Below are 14,131 nucleotides of genomic sequence, written 5' to 3' on the forward strand. Positions count from 1 at the left end.
TTGAATATATTCATGATTAAATTCAGAGGCTGGTAAAAATTGTATTTTAGAGTACAATGCCCAGAATCTCCCAGCCAGCAAACTGGGTGGGGGCTTATAGCAGTCGTAGCCCCCCAAAAGTAACTTTTATCCAAGATGTGATTTTTAAAAAAATTACTTTTCCTGCTGTATTTTGATTTGTTTTGGTTCCATATTACCTATATCTATATCAACCTCAGCAGAAAAATTAACTCGTTCTTTTTTTAAAACCATAGAGATTTATGCCTTCACTTCACAAATTCTAGGTAATTTGTTATGTTAATTTTGTGTTTTTATGTAATTTTGTTAGCCATGCTGAGGGTTTATGAGGTAGAGCAGGATATAAAATAACCAAATATATAAATAAATTGACAATTCATGTTCTGTGATTTTTAATGACAAATTCCCCCTTAAATATGTTATTGAAGCTGATCCCCTCTGCCACTTTTTTCAAACAACTCTTACGTCAGGTCTTTCACACTAACATCCTGCTGCATGGATACTATAGTTTCGTGATTGCTTCCCCTGCACATGCTTCTCCATCAATCACACTCTCTCACACACACACAAGTTCAATGAAGGTTATGGAATATAGGTATGAATAGAAATGCTTTTGGACTGGCTATTGCTACTGGATGCCCAAGTGGCAATGTTCAGGAGCACTATTTACCACCTTAGCATTATGAGTCAGGTATACATGCCAAGTGTCTCCCATCTGCATCCCTGTAGTAAATGGTAATTATGGCGGGTTACAAACCGCCAGGTTGCAGCACTCTCCCTCCGCCGCCGCTTGCAGCGTCGGGGAGCTGCAGCCTTTAAACGGCGCGGCTCCTGGATGCTGCAGAGAAGGAGCACGGAAATCGCGCTCCTTCTCAGGCCCCGGAAGAGGCGCTGCGAGTGCCAAAGGGCGCACTCGTGGCGTCACTCCTGGGGCGCCACGTGCGGACGCAGAGCGTCCGTTAAGTCAAAATGGCAGCGCCCATATGAACAGGGCGCTGCCATTTTGTACGGACTGAGTCCGTGATAGGGCAAGGGGCATCAAACTTTGTAACCCGCCAATGAGACAGAAAGAAAATCAAAACATTCATGATGTGATGCTGGAGAAAAGTGCTTTGGATACTATATACAGAAAAAAAAGTAAAACAAATGGGTCCTTGAACAGATCAATCCAGAACATTTAGGCCACATGATACTAAAGTACTTTGGCCACATAATAAGAAGACATAGCTCACTAGAAAAAACAATAATGCTAGGAAAGGTAGGGAGTGTTCCCACTACCTTTTAATCCAGATCGTGATCCAGGTTGAAAGGGCATGGTTCCCACTGAATCCCATTTCAGAAATCAATTCAGAAAGAGGGGGGCATACTTTTTGTCCACTTTTGCCCATTTAACCCGCATCAAATAAATGCTGGTAAAATGGGGTGTTTTGGGGGCCAAATCAATTTATTTAGAAATAAACCAATTCAACCCATGTGAGAACCAGGCAGATTTGAATCGGATTCGAATCTACCCTGGTTCCCATTGGCAACCTGGCCCTGGGGGCAGCTGGCATGGCCCAGCCCATCACTGGCCTCTACTGGCCCCGACGTCCCTAGGCCAGCCTCCTTAACGGCTTCTTTGGTCACTGACCGGCTTCCCTGCACCTTTTTTTAAAATTTTCCACAGCCAGGGAAACTGGAAGGAGGTCACAGAGAAGCCGGAAGCCTTGCAACCTCCTTCTTGGCTTCCCCCAGCTTCTCTGCAACCTCCTTCTGGCTTCCCCAGCCACAGAACATTTTAAAAGGGCCGCAGGGAAGCCAGTCAGTGGCCAAAGAAACCAATAAGGAGTCTGGGCTGGGGATGGCTGAGCCATCGAGCTGCCCCTTGTCACTTGCCTATTCCTGAACCAATTCCTGAAACTGGTGCAAACATAGTGGGAACCACGTTTTTGCAGAACCAGTTTCAGGAATCGAATCAGGAATCTGAATTTCAGGTAAGTGGGAATGAGGCCGTAGAGGGGGAAAGAAGGAGGAGAAGACCACAAGCAAGATGACTCAATCAGGGGAGTCACAGGCATGAGTTTGCAGGGACTGAGCAGAGCAGTGGAGGATAAGGAATCTTGGAGGTGTCTCATCCACAGGGTTACCATTAGTTGGGGTTGACCTGAGAGCAGTTAACAACAACAAAAGCAATTTTAAAGTGCTAACTTGGTACAGTGGTTTGAGCGTTGGCCCATGACAATAGAAAACAGGGTTTAAATTTCTGCTCAGCCACAGAAACTCACTGAGTGACTTTGGAAAAGTCACATTCTCTCAGTCTCAGCAAAGGCAAACCTCCTTGAAACAAAATCTTGCTAAGAAAACCCTATGATAGGGTTGCCATAAGTTAGAAATGACAACAGCAACAATGTAATTTTTATATAATAAATTTTAACAGCATCTCCTACACAGAGAACACAAGCAGTAAGGGAGAACTTGCTACTATCAGTGGAAACATTCATTCTATACAGAACGACAGCCTGGGCACATGCTGCAGAACAGTGTTCCAATGCAATACCATTGCACTGGATGGAAGGATATTGTCTAGTAGAGTAAACTGTCTCCCCCAGCAACTGAGCCTTCCAAAACATAGCCATCAGAGGAGTAGCCAAGTGAATGAAGAACTACACAAGGCACATAGAACATCTAGATCAGCCTTCCTCAATGTGGTGCCTTCCTGATGTTTTGGACTACAACTATATTATCAGCCACATCAGCACGACCAATGGTCAGCAATGATGGAATTTCTAGCCCAAAGTATATGGAGGGTCTTGTGGTGGGGAAGGATGGCCTAAATGATAGCACCCTTTCTTGCAAGCCTACCAAATACCCTCCATGAGCACTTATCCCCTGGCCCGGGGATGGTGGTGGTTCCACCTGTTCTGAACGAGAAGGACTCAGTACGCAGTCTGGGGGTGCTCCTTGACTCGTCACTCCACCTTACATCTCAGGTGGATGCGATGGTTAGGAGCACCTGTTATCAGCTTCGGTTGATACGCCAGCTGCGTCCCTACCTGGGCCGGGGGGACCTTGAAACAGTAGTACATGCTCTGGTAACCTCTCATTTGGACTTCTGCAATGCGCTCTACATGGGGCAACCCTTGTACCATACCGGAAGCTGCAATTGGTACAGAATATGGCGGCAAGACTGGTCACTGGTACATCCAGGGCCAGTCATATAACACCGGTCCTTAAAGACCTTCATTGGCTGCCTATTCGCTTCCGGGCGCAATACAAGGTGTTGGTTATTACCTATAAAGCCCTAAATGGCTTGGGCCCAGGGTACTTAGAGGACCGCATCTCCCCATATAATCCGCCCCGCACACTCAGATCTGCTGAGAAGCATTTGCTGAAGGTTCCAGAGGCCAGATTAGTCACCACCTCTCAGAAGGCTTTTTCCATCTCAGCCCCTAAACTCTGGAACTCGCTTCCCAATGAGCTCCTCTCAGCCACCTCCTTAGACCGCTTCAAGAAGGGTTTGAAAACACACCTTTTTGAGCAGGCATACCCTGACTTCTGACTCCTATAGACCTCCCCTTCTCCTCCAGACAGCATTGTTACGCTGTCATGAGTTTTTAATTGTATTTTATAGTGTTGTTGTTGCTGATGGTTTTAATGTTATTGTTGTTATGTTATTGTACGTAATATATGATGTGAACCGCTTTGATTTTTTAAGAAAAGCGGTATATAAATTAAAAAAATTATTTTTTATTTTTTTTATGTAAGTTACAGGAACCATCTGGTGAAACTTGCAACTGCTTTCCGTTCCAAATTATCATATCCATTTCATCACTGCTTCATCACAGGCAACTGGAAAGTCATTTAACACATCAAAACATATTCCACATTCCACAGTGTGAGGCAGATCAAAGTAGAAAGCTAGATGTTCCTCTGTGGGGTTTTGTCACAATCAAGCAATGTAGAGCTGCCAAAGTAGATGGGAGCTGAAAGCCAAGAGTTATGGCAGGTAATCTAGCAAGGGGAATTAATCCTTATTCATTGTCCTTATTCATATGATTCATTACTTCCCTCCTTGTAAGAAGAAAAAAAGTGGGTAAAACCCTGCTCTACATATGTCTTCAGTGTGCATTGTTGCTTGCACAGCCCAGCCAAATTCAAAGTCTTTGCCTAGGAAACCTCTGGGTCTTTCATGCTGGCCTCCTGACCACTCAGCCTCGTAATAGGGAAGGTGTTGTCATCTGTTTCTCAGACTATGCTTCTGCTCTGTGAGTATATGTAGGCTGATACCTCTGTGGCATTTCCCATAGTCACCATATGTTGGCTTTCCTGCCTGGCTCATACATGGAAGCCGTCATGTAGGGAATGTTGTGACTGGTGGGTGGTCTTGGAGTTTTCAGGGATGTTGTGGGTGGATGTGCCAGCATTGCTTTTTGTTTGTTTTTCTTTTTGTAGATATTTTTTGGGCTGTTAACTCTGTTGTTGGCTGAGCATGGGATCACAACTATGTAAAGCTGGCATTAGCCACGAGGATAGTGGCTGCTGAAATAACAAAACCACCAGATGGCCCGGCCCACAGAACAACCGAAAATGCTGTGACGGACTCTCAAGCAAAACTGAAATGTTCCTCCAAGTCAGACCAACTTCTGTTCTCAGTTTACATTAAGAAGCCCATCAAAACCATGTAAAACCATCTATAGTATTAATAATGAAATTATACACAAACACATAATCAACACATTCTCCTCAACCAGTTACAGTAATAGAATGAAGCATTTCTGTATTCAAATGCTTTCATTCCCTTGTGCAAATAAACTCACTAGGAAACAAGTATTTTATTTCTGTAAGTATACATGATGGAACTTTATATCAGGCAACATCCAAAGCCTGCATGTCTTTTTACAGTTTGGGTGGTACAATATTTATTCTCTTTCAATCTATGGCATATTTCAGTTCAGGGTTGCACATCTGCTCCTTAACTATCTTTATTTAAGGAGGATCACTAAAAGACTCCTAAACCCTTCTGAATCTTGTAGTTAAAGACTTTAAGGAGATAAATTGTATGCCATACCAGTATCAGACCAGATACTTTATTGCCAAAGGGAAGTCAAAACAGCTATAGAATAGGGATAAACTGCCTCTGGGTACTGTGACTAACAGTGACTTGGAAGGAAACATTAAGGAACAAAGTTCTACGAGTAACAGCCATCTTGTCCAGGAGTACAAAGAAAAATCATTCCTGTATTCTTGGACAAGCAATACCTCAGCCAAAGGCTCTGCTAAATCCAGTCCCTTAAAAAATGAATAAAATAACTAGACTCTAGTAAGCCTTCTGATCTAGGACAAACTAGATATTAGCATCAGGTATGAAGTCATAGCTCTGTTCATCTCTAAATATCTAAATGCAGTAATGGTGTAATGCATAGTGGAAAGATGATGGGCAAGAGGATATACCCCTTCTCTAACTATTGCTCTGCTGCTTTCCCCATAACTAATGTTCTTGCCACATCTTGCTGCCTTTTATTAAACCAGATCCAATTCTGCTTGTTACATTTAGTTTGGGTTAGCTCTTTATCTTATTGAAAAAGTATCTGCTTCTAAGTGAATCAAGTCTAGACAATAAACAACATAGAATATAGCAGCACTAAACCTAACTCCAAAAGATTAATAATGTCTAGGATGTCATGGGGGAGGAAGCAGTAGTATTGGGTTTTTGAGTGATACTCCTTATCCCTCAAAATTTAGGCACACAATACTATACAACCACTACATGGAGGGACTTCTCCCTATACTAACTGTTCCTAAGCAATTACTAGCATTCATCTCAATTTGCCTGAAGAGAGATTGAATACTTTCTTCTACAGCACCCAAATTATTTTTAAAGGTTTGTGGTGACATGGTGAAAAATCACTCAGTCTTTATATTTTAAATTCAGACCCTGTCACACCCTTATTATTATTATTATTATTATTATTATTATGTTTTTTATATCCTGCCTTTCTCCCAATATAGGGACTGAAGTTGGCCCTTGGAATCTAGTACACAATCCAGTTATATCAAAGTAGTCTGATTGAAAACTGTCTTGTTTCCCCCAAAACAATGGGACTAATGTGGATTAAATCCAGGTACTTTTGTTTCCCATCTCAGTGACATCTTCCTAATTTTAACTCTCATCAGTCTTGTTATAACTAAGCTGCTTGCTCTCTCCTTAGTGGCCCTGGACAAGACTTGAAGAAAAACCAATAGAAAACAGTTTCTCATCATACATAAACAAATAAGCATAACAAATAAGAAATGAACAAGAAAGCAAATAGCACATGCACCTCTCTGGAATTTCTAAGGATCTCCTATATGTTTCCCCCCAACAAATATAAACAGGGTGGATGGGAGGAAGTGTTTTGCTCATGTCAAAGGCACAAGCCATCATGAGAAATACAAGGAAGATCATACCAAATTGACTTACACTTTTTGGTATGAAGCAGTCCCTCTGGATTCTGCCAGCAGGAAAATAACTAGCCCATTTCTTTCTGGCACTGTTGCTTCGGTCTGTTCTATGAATATATGGGAAAAAAACAGGTATGAGGAGGAGAAGGTAATATCACCACTATGGATCTGACAATGCAGAAAATTATATTGAGCATGGATAAAACCATTGGCAGGTTAAGGATGCTGAAGACAGCAAGCAGATAAATGGATACCTTTCAAGAGGTAAAGGATGCTCTTGCTGCAGCCACTGATCCCCGTTGTCTTGTGTAACAGCAAGAGCGGCTCTGTCACTGTACCACAGACATGCTACCAGCCAGCATTTCAAAAAGGATGTCTGTGAGGTCCTAGTGCCAGCATCTGAGGCTTCTACTAGTAGCCACAGTATTCCTGACACTTTTCCAGACTGTTTCCAGTTGCCACTAAGAGTAGAAAAGGGGATGCAGAGCTCTATCTTGGTATCGACTGTGACATGTTTCTGGATTCCCTCACTCAGCTGGCTGAGTATTAGTTTTTTATATGTTGTTTTTATATATTGTTTTATTGATTGTACTGATTATTATGTATTTTATATGAATTTTGTCCGCCACTTTGATCAAATTGGAAAAGTGGGATAGAAATAAACATTATTATTATTATTATTGTTGTTGTTGTTGTTGTTGTTGTTGTTGTTGTTGTTGTTGTTGTCAGAGAAAGAATGGCTTGGCTCAAAACCAGCCTTGCTGCAGCAAGAAGAGCCTATTTGCTCCTTTTGAGAGAGAAAGGAAAAAAACAGAAGACAAGGAGAGGAAATATCTGCTCAATTTGCTAAACAAAACAAGGGGAAAATGTATTCTTGTCCTAAGAAAAATGATTTTAAGTCATCATTAAGGCTGCAGTCCAATACACACTTCTAAGTAAATATTCTAAGAATGAGGGAAGTATTTTATTACATATTGTAGGAGAACATATTGCTGTTGCTGTGTGCCTTCAAGCAGTTTCCGACTTATGGCGACTATGCAGCAAGCCTATCATGGGGTTTTCTTGGCAAGATTTGTTCAGAGGAGATTTGCCATTGCCTTCCCCTGAGGCTGAGAGCATGTGACTTACCCAAGGTCACCCAATGGGTTTGATGGCTGAGCTGGGAATCAAACCCTAGTCTCAAGAGTTGTAGTCCAAAAGTCAAATCACTACACCACACTAAAGAACATATAGCCTTGCCTTATTTTAATTTTTTTCAGCTAAAAGGGAAAGGGCTTCTATGAAGAATGCACTCCATATATCTTTTGGGGAGAAAAGTCAGAACTGGAATGAGAGGTGCATGAAAAGCACCTGTTCAATTGAGAGAACAGAAACTATGTGTTACAAACAAACAGTTTTAACCAAAGACATCAGATTAACAGAGGGGAATTATTTTAAATATATATAATGGCAACAATAAATTGCAATACAAAATATTTAATTAGCATTAGCTGGATATCAATGTTTTGCTGAAGAAATGGCCACAAAGCAGATTAACCTGGATCCAGACTTCCTTGGGCTTTATGGTAAAGCCATTTAAACAAAAAGGATTTAATGTAGGCATGACTAGCCTGTGCCACTAATTTAAATGCACATAATCTAAGAATGGATAAGTCTGGATCCAACCTATTATTTTTTAAATGGCACGGGGGAAAATAGTAGGTTTAATCTGATTTCCCCCCAATGTTGTTTGTGAGCACTTGTGTGTTTATGCAAGACTTTAAAAAAAAAAATTAAAATCGCATAGATATACTGCCAAACTGCTCCAAGTTGGCATAGGGAAAGTTTACTGTTTTACATCAAGGATGGGGAATATGTGGCCCTCCAGACATTGTGGACAGCAATTCCCATCATCCCTCCCCATGGGTTGTGCAGGTTAGGCATGATGCACGGCTTAATTTTACATGCTGAGACTCCCTTATTTCAAATGCTTGGGAGCAAAAAGCAATATTCTGGATTTCGGATCTTCATGAATATAAGAATGCCTATACCTGCCTATACATATATAATGAGATATCTTGGAGATGGTACCCAGGTCTGAACACAGAATTCATCTGTTTCATATATACCTTATACACGTAGCCTGGTGGTAATTTTATAACATATTTTTAATAATTTTTGTGCATGAAACAAAGTTTGTGTACACTGACCCATCAAAAAGCAAAGGTGTCACTGTCTCAGCCACCCTTGAAAAAAATGTTTGGTTTTTTGTAGTATTTTGGGTTTTGGATAAGGGAAACTCAGCCTATAGTAGTAATATTAACCTAAAGGTGATTCTACATCCAGCTTGAAGCCCATATACATGCTATTGTTCTACATCAAGAGTGGGCAAAATTCAGCCTGAAGGCTGTTTTGTGGCCCCAGAGCCCCCCAGGTGCAAAACAATATGCCCCCCAATGGCATCTAGATGGTGTAGAGGGCATTTCTATCATGTTTGGAGGCTGCGTGGATTCTCCAAGTGTAATAAATAAATAAGAAATAAATAATAAACATTTCCAAAAAGCCAAAACCAAAACGGCCTCCAGGGAGTCATTGTTTTTCTTTAAAAAGGACATCTCATGAGCCTAATATGGTCCAGAAAGGCCCAAAAAACATCATTAAAATGCTGGCTGTGCCCCCACTGGAGGGCATTGGGAACTAAAATCCTTTTATTTTTGCGGAAATGTCTGTGCTGCAGGAGTGCAGCAGTATAGTGGTTTGTGTGTTGGTCTAGGATTCTAGAGATGAGGGTTCAAATCCCCACTTGGCCATGAAAACCCACTGGGTGACCTTGCCCAAGTAACACTCTCTCAGCCTCTGAGGATGGCAATGCCAATCTCCCTCTGAAGAAACCTGCTAAGAAAATCCCATGATAGGTTCGCCTTAGGGTTGCCATAAATCAGAAGTGGCTTGAAGGCACACAACACATACAACAATTTAGGAGTGCGGCAGGAGGTACTGGCCTTCAAGGAGTCTTGGGGGACCAAAGCAGCCCCCCAGTCTTCCACAGTTGCCATCCCTGTTCTAGATTATTCTTCAATTAAATAAAGCTGTTCTTCTGCAGAGACACATTATATTAGCCTCTCTCGGAAATAATCTGACAATAGGGTTGACAGGGGGCTGCATTTCAGCTATATATGAAAGCCACCTGATTGATACATACTATCCAACAACCACTTTGACAGTCACATGAAAATGTATGCATAGTATATCTGTTTTTGCCTTGTAAATAAGTCCACAAACACTATTTGCCAGCAAAATGTTTTACGAATGCTATAGAGTAATAAATGCTTCCATAATGATTGCAGAAACATAAAAGGGAATAATCTCTAAGGCATTTTTCTGTGTTTTTAATCCCTTAGCAATTAGTTTTCCTCCCTCCCTACTCCTCAATTGAAACAACAGAATGACATGCCAGAGAAGTTAGTGCTGAAGATATAAAATAGCACACCAATGATGTCTAGGATTCTGTCACACTACTAAGAAACAGAACACACAAGATGGAGATGAAGTCGGAAATGGAGACAGAGGTGAAACTATGGGGCTGTGAGGGCAAAACTGAACATTCATTTAGGAGTCACCAGAGTTGGTGACTAACTTACAGCAACTAATCAATTTTAAAAGGCAAATATAGCCAGGTAAGATATTATGATGATGCTTTGTCACTCCTTTTTACAGTCACATCCAGTTTACCCCTCCTTTGTATGCACAGGATATCCTGACAGGAATTACATAATTCTTTTATAATTCAATATTTGCAATTCCCGAGAAAATGCCATGCACACAGAGGCATACAACCACCTCTTTTCCAAACCACAACACAAGTGTGTGTGCAGGTTAGTGCGTGCATGTGTGCGCACGTATGTATTGCAGACTAAAGAAGAGCCTAGACAGATGTATAAAAATATAAACTTTCACAGGGACTTAAATACCCTGAAGGTACCAGATCCTGCCTCATCTTGGGAGCTAAACAGGATTAGCTCTGGTTAGTACTGAGATGTGAGGTGGCCAATGAATAGCAGGTGTTGTGGGCTAAATTTCAGAGAACGGCAATGGCAAACCACCTCTGAGTATTCCTAAGAAAATCCTTTGAAGGTCATAAGTCAACAGGCAACTTGGAAGCACATACACACACATGCACTTTTACTCTGCTCAGTTTTTGGATTCTTTTTTTGTTTTAATGTTTGGCTAGCTAGGTTGTCCTTACAATTGGGAAAAGTACTGAAATATTATGAAAGTGCAACAAGTGATTAGCTATTTAATTTCCTATCACTGTAGTTTTATAGCCAGGAAAGGGGAGGCGAGAGGCACCTGTGGAATTTTCTGCGTCACATACCAGAATAACTTGGCTGGATTCAGGTTCCTGGATGTGTGCAGGCATCCTTTGCTATTTCACCTTAGGCAGCAAAATGTTTTGGACCATGTTTGCTAGAGACAGAGGTGTATTATGCTGGAATGCAAATGACTTCTGCATGCAGTTAAGTCCTGGATTTGGCTGAGAAGGAACCCTGCAGGTGTAATTTGACTAAGGTGTTTTGCATGATGTTTCTGTTTTTCCTTCCAAACCAGTCAGTTAACAGGAAACTAAAGTTGGGGGGGGGGGGAGATGAAGGTGTAATAGTTTCCACTACAGTATTTTAAAGTAAGATGTATTGGCTTTGAGGTTCAAATTATAGATGCCTGTGTGTGTGTGAAATAGTCTAAGAAGGCAATGTGAGGAAATTGATTGTAACAGTGATGTTAAAGGATGGAGTGATCAACACTTTTACAATGGATCCAGCAAAAGGTTTGATCATCTCCTTTCACACAACATTGCCACTACATAGTTTGGATTTCCATTTTTTTTTTAATTTAAAAAAAGCCAGAAAACTAGTTAATAAGAGTGGATTGTTCTGCATAATTCCTTTATGCTAATTTCTCCACTTCTCTGCATAACACCAGATTTATTACCAGGCTGTAATATGACATTATCTTGGCTGCATAACCTATAATATGGGGAAACTAATGATGAATGTATTTCCATTTTAATGTAATTTTAAATACTTTTTGTTGTTGTTAGAGGACTTAAAAACTTAATTCAGAGGTGGGGAAATTCTGAATCACTGATTAACTTTAAAAGAGAAGATACTAAGAGAAGATGGTATATTTCATTGTGACAAATTCATACATGTGCTTCCTATGGGCACAATTTGTTGCATGCCGCTTTAAATTAACTCTTTTTGAGCTAAAAGTTATCTTCCCAACCCTAACTGCTTCCAGATGCCTTGGACTACAGAATTCAGTGGCTGGTTTGGGATGATGGGATCTGTCGTCCAACACATCTAATATCTGCTGGGTTGGGCTATCTAACAACCTGTCAGTTATATTTTATCAGTGATCTGCATTTATCTTCTTCTTTTCTTCCTTGCCCACCACCTCTGCCAACATGTACACTGTTTTCTCATCCATCAAACACCATATATTGTGAGTTGGAATTAGGGAAGATTCATCAGGAAATTAAAGGGTAAATCTATTTTCTAGTCCCAACTAGACTTGACCTATTGAAAGGAATGAGACTTTTAATGTGTTTTGAAAGTACAGTTACAAACAAATTCCAAAATCTGCAAAACAGTTATACTTTTATGGGGCCAACTAAAAAGTTACTTCTTTTACTAATGGATTTGAAATTTCATGGCCTGGATGTTACGTTTTTTTGTTTCCCAGTTCCCACAGGTGTGTGTCATAATTGGTTAATATGGTACAGGCCGATCCACAGGAGCTCCAGTCCATGGATGGCTAGCTCACCAAAACAATAGATCCAGTGTACTGTACTTTGGAAACATGAGCTGGTGAGCCTGCTACTGCAAGGGGGGGGGGGAGTTTCTGCCACAAGTAAAATCAATTTCTGACATAGCTTGGGCGCGTTCTACATGCGCCGATAGTACATGCACCACACGTACTAGGGTTAGAAAGGGGAGTCCTTTCCGGACACCTCCAACTCTAGTATGTGCCGAGCATGTACAAAATGGCAGTGCCCATTCTATATGGGTGCCACTATCTTGACATAGTGGACGCTTAGCGTCCGCACATCGCGGTGCAGTAATGACACCTCAAGTGCGCCATTGGCACCTTGCGGCATCATTACCGCATCGCAAAATGCAGCGTGGAGGAGTCACGCAGTTTGGCCGCTGAGGCTCCTCTGGGCAGCAAATGAGAGCGCTTTACAGACCACCCTTTGGGGCGGTCTGGAAAGCGCCATAGTTAGCCCAAAATAATATCAAAAGCTGCTCCCGTTGAGGCATTGTGGGAATGGTAATCCAAAACATCTTGATGGCCAAAAATATGGGCCAGTGCTACTCAGAGCTGTGGTCCATAGTCCAAGCCATCAGCTGCCCACTCGCTAAAGTTTCTGTCCCTGTAGCTAATGGATACAAATATTGTATTGGTGCTTGGCACTTTGTAGGGGGTGGGGAAATGCCAGTTTCCCAATTCACAAAGGTTAATAAATACTGGTATAAACTAAATGGGATATTAGTGAGTCTCAATTACAGTTTAAACTAACATCCTTTATTTTTTTAAATTGTTTTCCTGACACTCTTGCTCCAGGGGATTTTTTTTAAAAGGAGTAGATATTGTATATACTCATATAACTCTAGAAATTGTAGTCTAAAAATTGACCCAAAAAAACCTCCACAGGTCAGTGTAAATACAGTGGGTCCTTGTTAACTGCTGGGGTTTGGTTCCAAGATCCCCCATGTATAACAAAATCCGTGGATGCTCAGGTCCCATTAAATGTAATGACAGAGCAAAATGGTGTCCCTTATAAAAAATGGAAAATCAAGGTTTGATATTTGAAATTTATACTTTTTTGGAACATTTTCAAACCGTATATGCTTGAATCCATTAAAATGTATTTAAAAATCAGTGTATAAGAAGGGCCGACTGTATATACAGTACGTTTTGCCCACAGAAAATTGCCCACAATTTGCTTTACACGCACACATATTTCCCACACACACACACACAAGCACCCTACGAAACCAGCAGCTCACTATTCAGAATGCTGTTCTTTTTTTCCCATCACTAGTTTTGATGGGCTTCCCCAAAACCCAACCTGCATCTTACAAGATTTGAACGTATAGAAATACACAAATAATATGTTTTACATAAATAGTTTCAGTAATAATCTACATTTTAGACTCACACCCCCCCCACACACACACACACAACCCAGTAATCAAAGTAACAATGCAATCTGATCTGGGTCCTCTAGTTCCTAGTCAAATATATCACCTCTCCCACCCCGTGCTTGGGCCCTCTTTTTAAAACGTCTATTAACTGTACATGTGGAAAAATAAAGCACTGCACTCCAGGTCAACATTGCAAGGGGTGATCATCCCTCATTTCTGATTACTGATATTTTCTAATGCATTCCAGTTACCTGAACTATGAGAAACAAGGAATCTCTTCCAAGAATGAGCCTGAAGTAAATGAATCCAATAAGCAGTAACTGAGATGAAGTGTACCCTGTTTCTGTCATGAAGAATTCACTCCTGATTTGCCTGCCCTTCTCAGCAGATCCTGCCAAGTAATCTCACAAACTGTCCAACAGCCTTCCTGTAAAGTCCAAGGTGGTTCAAACAGTCAACTGCCCTCAACCCTCTCAGAATGGAATTTATTCAAATGAGTTTTGCAC

At 41.1% G+C, this 14,131-nt stretch overlaps 1 protein-coding gene across 2 annotated transcripts in view; it reads right to left on the reverse strand.

Annotated features, from left to right (window-relative positions):
* The window catches only part of RAB27B (RAB27B, member RAS oncogene family), a 141,230-nt gene extending 127,337 nt beyond the window's left edge, over window positions 1–13,893 (reverse strand). The window contains exons 1-2 of one of the 2 annotated variants that reach the window (XM_042454720.1): window positions 13,877–13,893; window positions 6,458–6,545 (exon numbers count right to left, since the gene is read on the reverse strand). The gene's annotated coding sequence lies outside the window, so the exon portion shown is untranslated. Of the gene's footprint in view, window positions 1–6,457; window positions 6,546–6,692; window positions 6,776–13,876 lie in introns of those variants that run through there. The other variant, XM_042454721.1, reaches the window with a different exon arrangement.
* Window positions 13,894–14,131: the final 238 nt, after the last annotated feature.

Source organism: Sceloporus undulatus, chromosome 2 (assembly GCF_019175285.1).
Source record: "Sceloporus undulatus isolate JIND9_A2432 ecotype Alabama chromosome 2, SceUnd_v1.1, whole genome shotgun sequence".
Taxonomy (NCBI): Eukaryota; Metazoa; Chordata; class Lepidosauria; order Squamata; family Phrynosomatidae; genus Sceloporus; species Sceloporus undulatus.